Source organism: Podarcis bocagei, assembly GCF_964188305.1.
Source record: "Podarcis bocagei genome assembly, chromosome: 12".
In the NCBI taxonomy this organism is placed as follows: Eukaryota; Metazoa; Chordata; class Lepidosauria; order Squamata; family Lacertidae; genus Podarcis; species Podarcis bocagei.
The window spans coordinates 27,407,828-27,420,892 of record NC_138137.1 but is presented as its reverse complement, the minus strand read 5'-3'; the positions used below and the strand labels follow the sequence as shown (position 1 = coordinate 27,420,892).

Here is a 13,065-nt window from a genome sequence, read left to right as displayed (position 1 = left end):
AATGGCAACAGTGCCCACCTAAGAGGTGCCACGGAGCTGAGCTCTGACCTGTATTCAATGTCCCACCAGGCTCTGAGCCTTCCTCCTCTGAGGCTTCCCTAGGGGGTTCACCAGCTAGTTCCTCTTGCCACTCCTTGCCATCCATCCAGTCTCAGATAACAGGATGCTTCCTTGCTGTAGACAGTCTGCCTCCAACCCATGGACATCAACTGGAACAGTGTTTAGGGAAGAGCCCATATACAATGGTACCTCGGGTTACATATGCTTCAGGTTACATACACTTCAGGTTACAGACTCCGCTAACCCAGAAATAGTGCTTCAGGTTAAGAACTTTGCTTCAGGATGAGAACAGAAATCGTGTAGCAGCAACACAGCGGCAGCAGGAGGCCCCATTAGCTAAAGTGGTGCTTCAGATTAAGAACAATTTCAGGTTAAGTACGGACCTCCGGAACGAATTAAGTACTTAACCCGAGGTACCACCGTATGTTTATTTAAGCCATATCTGAGTCTCTGAATGGTGTTATATTAATGCCCCAGATGCCCCTCTGCATGTTCATTTATGAACACCTGAAAAGGGCTAAAGCTTGCCTACCAACATTATATTTTATATGGGTTTTTTGTGGGGGGATGTTAGCATCCAAAATGCACATGCAAAGGGTTACAGTGGTACCTTGGGTGACATACGCTTCAGGTTACGTACGCTTCAGGTTACACCGCTAACCCAGAAATAGTGCTTCAGGTTAAGAACTTTGCTTCAGGATAAGAACAGAAATCGGGCTCCAGCGGCACGGCAGCAGCAGGAGGCCCCATTAGCTAAAGTGGTGCTTCAGGTTAAGAACAGTTTCAGGTTAAGAATGGACCTCCGGAACAAATTAAGTACTTAACCTGAGGTATCACTGTAATTGCAAGAGCAGTAGAACTCTGTGATGTCATGCGCCTGAGGCAGTTATGGCAGGTATTTCCGTTGGTTCAGTTCGTAGTATAGTCTTAGTAGTTGGAACAGCAGGTATGTTATGTTGTGGTGCTGCCTGCCTCAAAGTTAATTCGTCTGTAACAGTATAATCTAGGTAAGATGCCTTTAGCAACTTAAGAAACACCAACCTGCATTGTATATTTAATCTGCAACTGTAAGTACACTAATGAAAAGTTATTCATCATTCTAAATTTAGTTTTTTTGGGGGGGGGACTAATTAAAGGGTCAAACGCATATTCCCATCTATATCTGCAAATGGGAACTAGAGTCTAATTCCCACATGCTGAACCTATGAAGCCCTCTGTATACACTTCTATATTCTCTGCTTATGGAGGTGGCAAGATATGTCATTGCTGATCGCATAATTGTAAGTTACATGATCTGAGAGAAATGAAGATATGGGCATGAAATGATTTTAAAAACAAACAAACACGTGGACTGATCTCTCCAATAAGCCAGAGTGCTGTTGCATAATAGCGTAATAAGTGCCTTCCTGGATCAAATGAAAGGCTCTTCCAGTCCTCCTGTTCTCTAACAGAGAAATTCCAGGTCCCACCACCACCAAAAAATCTGGTGCTAGTTTTGTGCCGCAAACTATGTTTTGTGTTGGCGCCCAAACTGAGTAATTGTCACTCAAAACCGGGTCACAAGTAAATCTACCCAAACCCAACCTTGTCCGATTGGCTCCAAACCAGTACCAAAATGATGGGCCAGTTTGGTGCCATTTTGTGCCACAAGCCCCACTTTCTGTGCCATCCCCCAAACTGAGTAATTAACACTCAACCCAGGGGCCATAAGTGAGCACTTAAGTGGGAACTTAAGTGGGCTACGTGGGCGCGTTAGCTAGCTAAGGCTGGCTAAATGGGGAGTTAAGTTGGCTAAGCAGGGACTTAAGCTAAGGGGACTTAGCCAACCAGGGTTTAAGGCACAAAATGACACCAAACCAGCATACCACTTTGGCACCTGTATGGAGTCAATCGGACAAGGTTGGATTTTTGGCCATTTACTTATGACCCTGATTTGCTTTGTCAATTACTCGGTTTGGGGTGGCGGTGGCACAAAACATGTTCACGGCACAAAACAGCACCAAACTAGCACTAAACCTGGGCATCAGTTTTTTGGGGGGAACCAGAATTTTGGGGTCACATGTTAATGAAGCTCAACCAGGGAAGCTTTTAATCTGTGATATTTTACTGTATTTTTTGTTTCTATGGAAGCCGCCCAGAGTGGCTGGGGAAACCCAGCCAGATGGGCGGGGTACAAATAATAAATAATAATAATTATTATTATTATTATTATTATTATTATTATTATTATTATTATTATTATTATTACCAGATGCCTCTGGGAAGCCTGCAAGGACCTGAGCCCAAGAGCGCTTTCCTAACTGGCATTCAGCCCCCTGCTGCCTCCAACTGTGGAGCTAGAACATAGCCATTGTGGCTGGTAGCCACCAACAGGCATAGCCTCTTTTTCTTTCCCTCTTTGAAAGCCACCCAAGTTTCAGTGGCAGAGCTTCATACTCTGGCACCAGGGGCAAAGAGCAGGTGGGGGCATGGCTGGTGCACGTCCCGGGGGCGTGGTGCACTGCCTGTGGGGGCGTGGCGCCCAGCGTGGGGGGGGCAGCCGCGATGGCAGCCATGATGGCACCCCACCAGGATCGTGGTGCCAGGGGCAGTGCGCTCCCCCACTCCCCTCTTCCTCGCCAGTGCCAAGTTTATGGGCATGGCTGCATCTTGCCGTAACCACACTTCACAGTTTAAACTGTGGGCTGTGTGAAGTAGTCTCTTGTACTTCCTGTCACTTCGTATTAGATGCTTTGGCTATTGGCTGTCTCTCTGTTCCTCCCAGCCCACTGAGATTGGGGGAAGGCCAGGTTTCGACAAAGGAAGTGCTTTCATCAGTCTTCCATCCATTCTCTTAATTTCTGGCAAGTTGTTGTTGTTGTTTTCTTTTTTTTTCAAATGTTTATTTTATGAATTGGGATGTTGGAATGAGGGGAGGGAGAGGAGCAACAAAGAGAGGGTGTTTTCTTTTTCTTTTTCTACATCATAGAAGGAAACCATTGTGAGCTCAGCCAATACAGTGGTACCTCTGGTTACGGGCTTAATTCGTTCCGGAGGTCCGTTCTTAACCTGAAACCGTTCTTAACCTGAGGTACCGCTTTAGCTAATGGGGCCTCCCGCTGCCACCGCACGATTTCTGTTCTCATCCTGAGGTAAAGTTCTTAACCCGAGGTACTACTTCTGAGTTAGCGGAGTCTGTAACCTGAAGTGTTTGTAACCCGGGGTACCACTGTAGTGGGAACAACGGCAAGTCCATGACAAGCCTGTTAATTGTTGCTACTGTTTCAGCCAATCAGAGGTTGCTACATAATAGCTGGGCCATGCGGTTTCCAAAAGCCGTGTCTGGGGTTTGTCAGGGCTTTGCTTTCTACACTGCTTTATATAGCGACTGACAGGACAAGGCAACTTCAGCCCAGCAGAAAATGTTTATGGATTGCACCTTCCTTCTTAACTATCTTGCTGTCTTGAGTATCTTTCGTGGATAACAAAGTAATCAATTTTACAAGTATATCGTTAGTTGCTGGCTCCTTTGAATGCAGGTCCATTTTGAAAACATGAGCATTAAAGTGCATGTGGAAGTTAAAACGATAGCCCTTGGCTGCCACCTAAAGGTTTTAAGTGTCACTATGAAAGGATACCCTCCTGTTGAAAAATAGATATCACATTTTGTTCAAGATGATTTCACCTCCTGTCTTTACAAGAAACATCCATCCTCTTTACTGCAAGTGAGAGGTGGTCATACTACGTACATATGCCTGAGCCTTCCCATCTGCAGATGTTCTGGCCTTGTAGCAACAGATTCAAAATTAGGATAATGAAAACATAAACAGCAACACACTGGGAGTTAACACATATAATAGTGGTGCCCTATGTAGATACAATCCTTGCATCATCGTGCCAATGCAGACTATTTCACACACACAAATGTCTTTCATAGATAATAACTTTGCTGGGAGGGGGCACGTATGTAGCCTACAAATATTATGATACCTTGGTTTTCGAACAGCGTAGTTCTCAAACGTTTTGCCTCCCGAACACTGCAACCTCGGAAGTGAGTGTTCCGGTTTGTGAACTATTTTTGGAAGCTGAACATCCGACGGGACTTCTGTGCCTTCCGATTCACGGAGGGAGCTTCTTGCAGCCAACCAGAAGCCACGCTTTGGTTTCCAAATGTTTTGGAAGTTGAACGGACTTCCAGAACAGATTCTGTTCAACTTCCAAGGTACAACTGTATACAGTTACTTTTATGAAAGCACAGTGTGTCTGTTTCATCTTCGTGCACCACCAGTTGCCTGGTGGTACCAGAAAAATTTAGTACCTTGCAGCAAACTTCTAAGATGCGCTGTCATGAAATGGTATGTACACTATGACAGCATCTCAGAAGTAGGAAGAGCCATGCTGAATGCATCCAAATACCTTGTCCAGAATTCTTTTCCTCACAGTGACCGATCAGGTGCCTATCAGAAGCCCAAAGAATAGCACTCTCCCACTTCTGTTTCCCAGCAATTCTATTCAGATGCTTAATGCCTCTGATGCTGGACATGATATATTGTTATACACACCCCTATCTCAGAGTGATGTGAGATTCCACGGGTTCCAGGTGCTTACCCAGGTTTCATGTTTCCTTCAGAAATTAGGCACAGTGGAGACTGTATTGTCTTTATAGTATATGGTTCATTTACACATGTATACAACCTGAGTCTACAATGGAGGAATTTCCAGCATTCACATCCTATGAGGGTCTGGCTTCCTCCTTAAGGGAAGAATTGGATTCAAAGGACAGCAAAAAGACACTTTCTGTGTCTAGTTCCAGCTTGTCCTCCCCAGCTTCCATGGAGTTCTGCCCTTCCTTCCCACTGCTAACTGACTCTAAGGCCCTCCCCCCAGGCTATGTCATTCAAAGTGCAAACCCAAAGCCTGGCCTTTGTCTGCTGCCATTGGCCTTTGCCTCTGCTTTTCACTCAGAGCTGGAGTGTTTGCATTGCCAATCATTCTTAATGACCGAGTACTCTGTTCCCTGTTTGTTGCTGATGCCCCATCTTCTCCCAGGTGACATCCTGAGCCCAGAAACCAGGTTTGGCCTGTATTTATGTCACTGCTAGATTCAGCGTCTGGCAGCTTTCCTTAATACTCCAAACATTGATTTATTCCTATCATTTATTAAATCAAAGGATTGGGGGCGGGGATCTCCAATTTATAAACTCATAACACATTTAGGGGGATCTAGCCCCTTCCAAACACTCATAACACCAGCAATCATGACCTTTGCCCTTCATGAATTTGTCTGCTCTCCATATAAAGCATTCTTACATCTTGTATAGTTTAACTATGTGTTGTGTGAAGCAATACTTTTTCCTCTCCTGAATATCCCACCATTCAGCTTCAATGGATGACCCAATGTTCTAGTATTATGAAATGCTGGAGGGATGAATCTTCCTATCCAATTTCTCCACCCGTGAATAATTTTATAAACCTCTATTATGTCTGCCATCACTCACCCTTTTTTTCCAAGCTAAAGAGCCTCAGCCATTATAGTTTTTCCTCACAGGAGAGTTGCTCCAGCCCTTCTTCCACCTCTGAAATACCATTTTCGAGATGTGGCGATTGAAACTGTAAACAGTATGCCAAATGTCGTAACCTTTGCACTTCTGTGGCTCAGTGGTAAAGCACATTCTTTGTATGTTTGATTCCTGGCATCTCCAGTTAGGGAAAGAATCCTTCCTGACAGCTGGCATGCTGCTGCCCAGTCAGTGCAGACAAGACTGCTCTAGATTGATCAGTGGTCCGACTCAGTATACAGCAGCATCCTATGAGTGGCAACAGCATAGATTGGTAGAAAGGTGTTATGGTATTGGTAGTTTTATTTCTGCTTCTCTTCCTAACGATCCCCCAATGTGGAATTCATTGTTTTCACAACAGCTGCACAGTATTTTCACCAAGCTGTGCTTCATGACCCCAAGATCCTCTTCCTGGATTATGATGATGATGATGATTGCCCCAGTGGTGCATCACATTACCTTTGCTTACATTCAATTGCATTTTAATTTGCACTCCCCCAGTTGGGAAAGATCCCTTATAGCATTTCACTATCTCTTTTTATTTTTACCACCCTAGAACATGCACAGATGCATATGCATTCACCACACACGACTGAGTACATGATCCACATGCAATTTTCCCATACTGAAGCCATATCTATCTAAGGCATTTGCCAACTGCAAACTAGTGGCCTTAAAAGATTTCATTTTCCTCTTTTGTAGTGTGTGAGATTTCAAATGGCTGTTGATGCAGAGGAGTCAGCAAAGGATTCCTTATCTCTCTTCCACTACCCATCAGAACATTTTGTACTTTCCCTTGATCAAAATTGTTTCAGAATCATTTGTATTAAAAGCTGTGGACGTAAATTAGCTCAGCCAGACATCAACTACCAAGGGATGAAGGACGTTTCGATTCTTTCCACCCCCGTAAATACCGCACTGCCTTCCTGTTATCCCAATTTGGGAAAATGTCGCGTTTGACTCAGGGATGGAGTTCCCTGTGGACATACTTGGATGAAGCAAAAGTAGCCCCACTAAAAAGGATGAGTGATATTAAGCTCCATATAAAACACCACTATTTCCACAACAACGGGAGCAATCCAGGCCACCAACTCCAGTTTGAGCCATATGCCAATGAGGATCTTACAATGTCCTCCTATTAAAATTGCTCAGAAACCTGAAGAACTGGGTACACCTTGAGGCAATCTACCAAGGGATGCTGTCATGCTACCTGTAGATGAGTGCCACACCCCATAGTCACCTTTGACTGAACTGTCCAGGGGTCCTTTACCTTTACCTTTTACATAATGAGAGCACCTTACAGGCACCAAGTATGTAATAATAATAATAATAATAATAATAATTTATACCCTGCCCATCTGGCTGGGCTTCCCCAGCCACTCTGGGAGGCTTCCAACCAAATATTAAAATACAGTAATACATCAAACATTAAAAGCTTCCCTAAACAGGGCTGCCTTCAGATGTCTTCTAAAAGTTTCGTAGTATTTGTTCTCTTTGACATCTGGTGGGAGGGCGTTCCACAGGGCGGGTGCCACTACCGAGAAGGCCCTCTGCCTGGTTCCCTGTAATTAGGCTTCTCGCTGGACCTCAGTGTCCAGGTAGAATGATGGGGGTGGAGACGCTCCTTCAGATATACTGGACCGAGGCCATTTAGGGCTTTAAAGATCAGCACCAACACTTTGAATTGTGCTCGGAAACATACTGGGAGCCAATGTAGGTCTTTCAAGACCGGTGTTATGTGGTCTGTTATGTGTTATGTGGTGTTATATGGTAGGTGTTAGGCAAACGACAATGGGATGGAAATGATGGTGTGGAAGTAGCAACAGTACCTTCCCATATCCAAACAAAGTAACACCTGTGTGGTGCCACCCTTACTTACAATCCCTCCTCCAAATTCACCTTTTTGGTGACACCTATGACCAGTGCTTTTTTCCTTTAAAAAATTTTTTAGGGGTATTCTCATTTTGACTCGGGAAAATCACCATTTTATAGTTCAAATCGGGGAAAATAAATACAGTAAATGGACAAAAACACAAATATTCACAAAATGTTTAGGGGTATTCGTACCCCTGCATTCCCCCCCCCCCAAAAAAAAACACTGCCTATGACACAACACCTTTGAGTCTCAGGCCCTCTAAATCCCTAAGCCTTAACGCATATAACTGAAAGAACCACATATTGCTTCCCTGCTTCCCCCTGCCTCCACTTCCCTCCTTTTCCTCTGTTTTTCTTCTGTGCTCAATGTTATAGACACTAAGCTCTTCCAGGCAGGGACTAGTCCATTGTGCTCCGTAAAGTACTGTGCACAATGATGAAACTATATCTAAATCATGCTATGAAATAACTAGATAACTGGAGAAGTGTCATTCTCTGCTCTCTCTCTCTTATCCTTCCCTTAGGTTTGTTCTAGCTCCACTAATCCTAGACTTTCTATTCCTTTCTGCTCCTGTATACTTTTTCCTCCACTGTCCCTTGTTTTAAAAGTAGGTTATCTCTGCCCATGCTGCTTTCAATCTGATTGTAAAGCTCAGAGACAATTTAACAAGGCAGCGCTAATGCCCTCGAGCTTGCTGCCCTGCCAGAGGTCTCCTGGGAGCTGCACTGGCTGGTACAAGCCATGTACCCTCTTGTAGGCCGTGTGGGGCTGAGCAGGGGGGTTACTTAGGAAGGGACAGACACAGATCGCGCTCTCTTCCTTTTGCCTGGCTCAGAACAGTATTGGTAACTGCAGCAGCTCAAGCAGCTATTGCACCTCAATAGGAAATCAAATGGAGAAGACTGGTAAGAGGAACAGAATTAAAGGAATGGAGGGCAAATCTGAAAAGTATGGGTGGGGAAGAGATGTGGATGCAATTTAAATCTGATGTTAAACCTGTACAGTTGGTAGAGCATGAGACTCTTAATCGTAGGGTCATGGGTTTGAGACCCATGGGCAAAAGATTCCTACATTACAGGGAGTTGGGCTAGTAGTTGTAGTCCTTTCCAACCGTACAATTCTATGCTTCTCTAATAAGGTGTGTCAACATGAATCTGTCATAGGTATAAATATAGGTAAAGGTAAAGGGACCCCTGACCATTTGGTCCAGTCGTGACCAATTCTGGGGTTGCGGTGCTCATCTCGCTTTATTGCCATGACTAATCCGCTTCTGGCTAACCAGAGCAGCGCACGGAAACGCCATTTACCTTCCCGCCGGAGCGGTACCTATTTATCTACTTGCATTTTGACATGCTTGCGAACTGCTAGGTTGGCAGGAGCAGGGACCGAGCAACGGAAGCTCACCCCGTCGCAGGGATTCAAACCGCCGACCTTCTGATCAGCAAGTCCTAGGCTCTGTGGTCTAACCCAGTGTTCCCCAGCCTTGGGCCTCCAGCTGTTTTTGGACTACAATTCCCATCATCCTTCACCACTGGTCTTGCTAGCGAGGGATGATGGGAGTTGTAGTCCAAAAACAGCTGGAGGCCCAAGGTTGGGGAACACTGGTCTAACCCACAGTGCCACCCGCGTCCCAGGTATAAAAATATCCATAAACTAAAACACATGTAAATCTAACAGGATCATATATAAGGTTTGCTGGTTATGTAATCCAGCCTTGTATTAGGCAAGGGGGCTCAAGACATCACTGTGGCCTGTTCCTTCTCCTACCCACCATACTATTGCCAATAATAATATCATATGCAGCTGCTTCACATGTAAAACTCCAGAAGTGCAACTTACAAAGGCCTGTTCTGAATTTTGAGTTGAAAAGGTGCTAAAACCACAAGGAGGAAATGCAGTACTTTTACTGTATGTAGAGATATAGTTCAAAGATCTACCTGCTGCCATGGCCCAGTGATGATAAACATGTGTGGGCAGAATAGTGTGCAGTATGTAGAACTGAACTATTTTCAATGATGAACTATTCCAGATAGTAACATGGTGATAAATGCAATCATTGCATCTTGCAATCATAATGTAATCATGTTGATTACATTCTTACATAATATACCTGTGTAGAGTTTTAAAAAAATAAAATAAAATACTGGGGTTGGTGGTCTTCAGTTATGAGAATATTTGCCGGGAGTGTGCATTACGTTTGGATGAATCTCAGCTGCTGAGGAGAAGTGGAATACTGCATCTCAGAGGGATTTTCGGCTTCTTGGAGGTGAAGCAGGATCTGTACAATGAAGCGAGTCCAAGCAGGGACCCCTGAAGCACTTTGTGGCACCTTGGCAATCCAAAGCAAGCTTCTGCTGAAGGCAAACTAAATGTCTTTAAACTTACCTTAATGCCAGGGTGGGATGATGGAAGAATAGAGAGCAAACATCAGAGCTGGAAAAAGCGGGTGGAGAGCTCTATTGAGAGTGATGGGATTCAAGTTAGCTGCAAATATCTTCTCCCAGTGGTTTCAATGGGATTTAAGCATGACTAACTTTCTTTGGATGGGGGCCAGAGTATATTTTTAAAGGCAGGCCAGATGGCAGCTCTTCCACTTGAAATTAGAGAGAGAGGGGGGTTCTCTCTGCACATATATGTGCAGAAAAAAAGAGCAGCTTTCTATCCTGAAACAAAAATTATGTGGTTTTTGTTTATTTTGTAGAGTTCTATCCCACCTTTCCAAAAGGCCCTCAGGCAGTTTACAATAAAAATAAGCAGCAGCAGCAATGGTATAGTTTGAAACAGGTCATAGAAGGCCCTTGCTGCTAAAACAAATAATAGAAATTATCTATGGTTATTGCAGGGGTCGGTAGCTCCTTTTGAGCTAGTTTTCCAAAGACATCATAGGTGTCCCCTGGTGAGGCACTCAGAGAGAAATGCATCTAGATTAAGATGTAATAAATAAGCCAGTAGTACATTATATTTATTAATTTAACTAACAGTGGGGACTCAGTGTAGCCTCTGGGACTTACTTAGGCCCCACCCCTATCCTTAGGCCCCACCCTCACCAGTCCTGACTGCACCCCCCTCATACACTTTGGTTTGGCTGGAATCTTTCCTTGAATTGTGATAATGTCTCTCGCTTGCCTGTATCGAGGGTGAAGAAATGGGGGCGGGGGTTGAAACCTTTTACTTTTGCATTGGTGGAATGTATGGTACTTTACAAAAGCAAGAGCGGCATCCATTGCTCTGCTTGGCGCCTCTGTCCCCAATCAAAACTGGCATGTCCCGTCCCCCCCCCCCCAAAGTGACCCATGAGCAGCCCCATCCCTGGTTTATCTTGTCAAAATAACTCATATCTCCCTTTTCATTTTCATGTTTTGGCTGCTGGTTACTTTAATTGAATTGTTCAAAAGCTGTAATAAAAAAAAATCTTCAATTAAAACTATAACAGGATTTTATAAAAATTGAATAGAAATAATGCATCCTTAACAGCCCCCCCCCCCCGATGATGGAGAAATTGTGGTTGAATTGGTACATTTTACAATTGGTCATGCAAGGAAACATTCAAATGCTGGTCAGTGATTTGTTTGTTTTTTAATTTTATTGATTTATACAATTTAAAATTCTCATAATCTACATAATTGATAAAAAAGACAAAAACCCACACACCCATTCTCCCCCCCCCTCAACTTCCCCTTTATGGTTTTTTTTTGGTAAATATAGTCCATCTGCTTACATTGTTATATCTTAACTTCATATTCTTTTATCTAAAAACATTCCCATTCTTATCGTTTTAAATCACTTTTAAACTTAAAAGTTTAAGTACTTCTTATACTTAATTATATTCAAAACATTGTTCCTTATCTGTTACATTGATTTTTGTGGTTGTACATGTTTACACGTGTTTAGTGGTTTATGTGTTTACTTAGTCTGTTTCTTTACAGTATTTCTGTAGATACAACATATGTAATTCCCAGACTTCTTTTAAAGTCTCTACTGTCTTTATTTCTTAATCTTCCTGTAAGTTTCGCCATTTCTGCATATTCCATCATCTTGGTTTGCTAGTCCTCTTTGGTCGGTGTTTTGTCATCTTTCCATTTTTGAGCAAGCAGAGCCCTGGCCGTAAATGCTGGTCAGAGGTTTTTTAATGAAATAAACCAAACAACTGGCCAAAATATACAAGTGAGCCCTCAATTGGCATTGTTGTCTATTTTTGATAATTTTCAAAATATTTGTAGAATCATAGAATGGTAGAGTCGGAAGGGACCACAAGGGTCATCTAGTCCAACCCCCTTTGCAATGCAGGATTATTATTTTTACCAATGTGGGGCTCAAACCCACAACCCTGAGATTAAGAATCTTATGTTCTACCGATTGACACTGGCGGACAAAGGTGGGGGCGGGGGAAGCAGCCTGCACTGGGTGCCATTCGGGGAAAGGGTGCCATCGCGGTTGCCCCCCCCCCCGGACACACACCATGCCCCTGGGATGTGTGCTGCCACGCCCTCGCCTGTTCTCCGCTCGGGGGGCTGCAACCATGTAGCTACACCACTGCCGACTAAGATATCTTTTTAAAGAGCTAATACTTTTCTTTATTGCGGCAGCTAGATTAATAATCACCAGTTTCTAAAAGCAGCCACACTCCAACCTGCTGAGTCTGTGGTACAGTGGACGCTCGGGTTGTGGACGTGATCTGTGCGGGATGCACGTTTGCTACCCGCAGCAGCACGTCTGCGCACACGCGGGTTGCGATTTGGCGCTTATGTGCAAAGCACGATTTAGCGCTTCTGCGCATGCGCGACCCCCCAAACCCGGAAGTAACCCGTTGCAGTACTTCCGGGTTTTGGCGGGTCCATAACCCAAAAAAACGCAACCTGAAGCATCTGTAACCCGAAGTATGACTATAAGGAAATGTGGCAAATTGCTCTGATGGAAAATCTTACCTTTTCTTCTTCTTCTTAAAGAATGGCAAACTGGCACATGCAGCGTCTTACTTGGATGTGTCAGGAGTCTTGGAAGCTTCACTACCCAACGTTCTCCTACAAAGGGACCTTGAGCTGGTTTGGAGGTCCTAACAGGGGAGTGCAGCTATTGCATACCCTTGACCAAAGAACAGTACACTCCTTCAATGTGGGATTGCTGTCCACCGAGCACGCAGCTTCAGGAGGGACGCAGGTGAGGGAGGAAGGGGACATCCACCTAGCTGCCAGATCAGCCTAATCAACCCTGGCGATCAATGAGGTGAAAGATGTCGCAGCCAGATCTCCCTCACAGCTTACCTTTAAAGTAAAAGGCTCAAATAAATGGTCTGGAAACAGATGAATATTACGCCATATGGTATAAATTTATTGAACATGTAACTAAATCTGAGGGCATTCTTCACACCCACATCCCACACACGACTGGAAAATTATGGACTATATTTGACATAGATACAGAACCTGCTTGCCATTGATTTAAAAATACTTGTTTGTTTTGTTGTTATTGTTCTGTTTACTTTTATGTACCTTAAATGTGATGTAAAAACTTATTAATAAAAAGGTCTTTAAATATTATTATTAGTACTAGTACATTTATATACCCCTTTTTATCTTCCAAGGATCTCAAAGT

General features: G+C 43.9%; 1 long non-coding RNA gene across 1 annotated transcript; it reads left to right on the top strand.

Annotated features, from left to right (window-relative positions):
• Window positions 1-993: 993 nt before the first annotated feature.
• Window positions 994-13,010, top strand: LOC308570255. Its single transcript, XR_014001047.1, has 2 exons — window positions 994-1,127; window positions 12,420-13,010. It is a non-coding gene; the product is annotated as an uncharacterized lncRNA (long non-coding RNA).
• The last annotated feature ends 55 nt before the right edge of the window (window positions 13,011-13,065 follow it).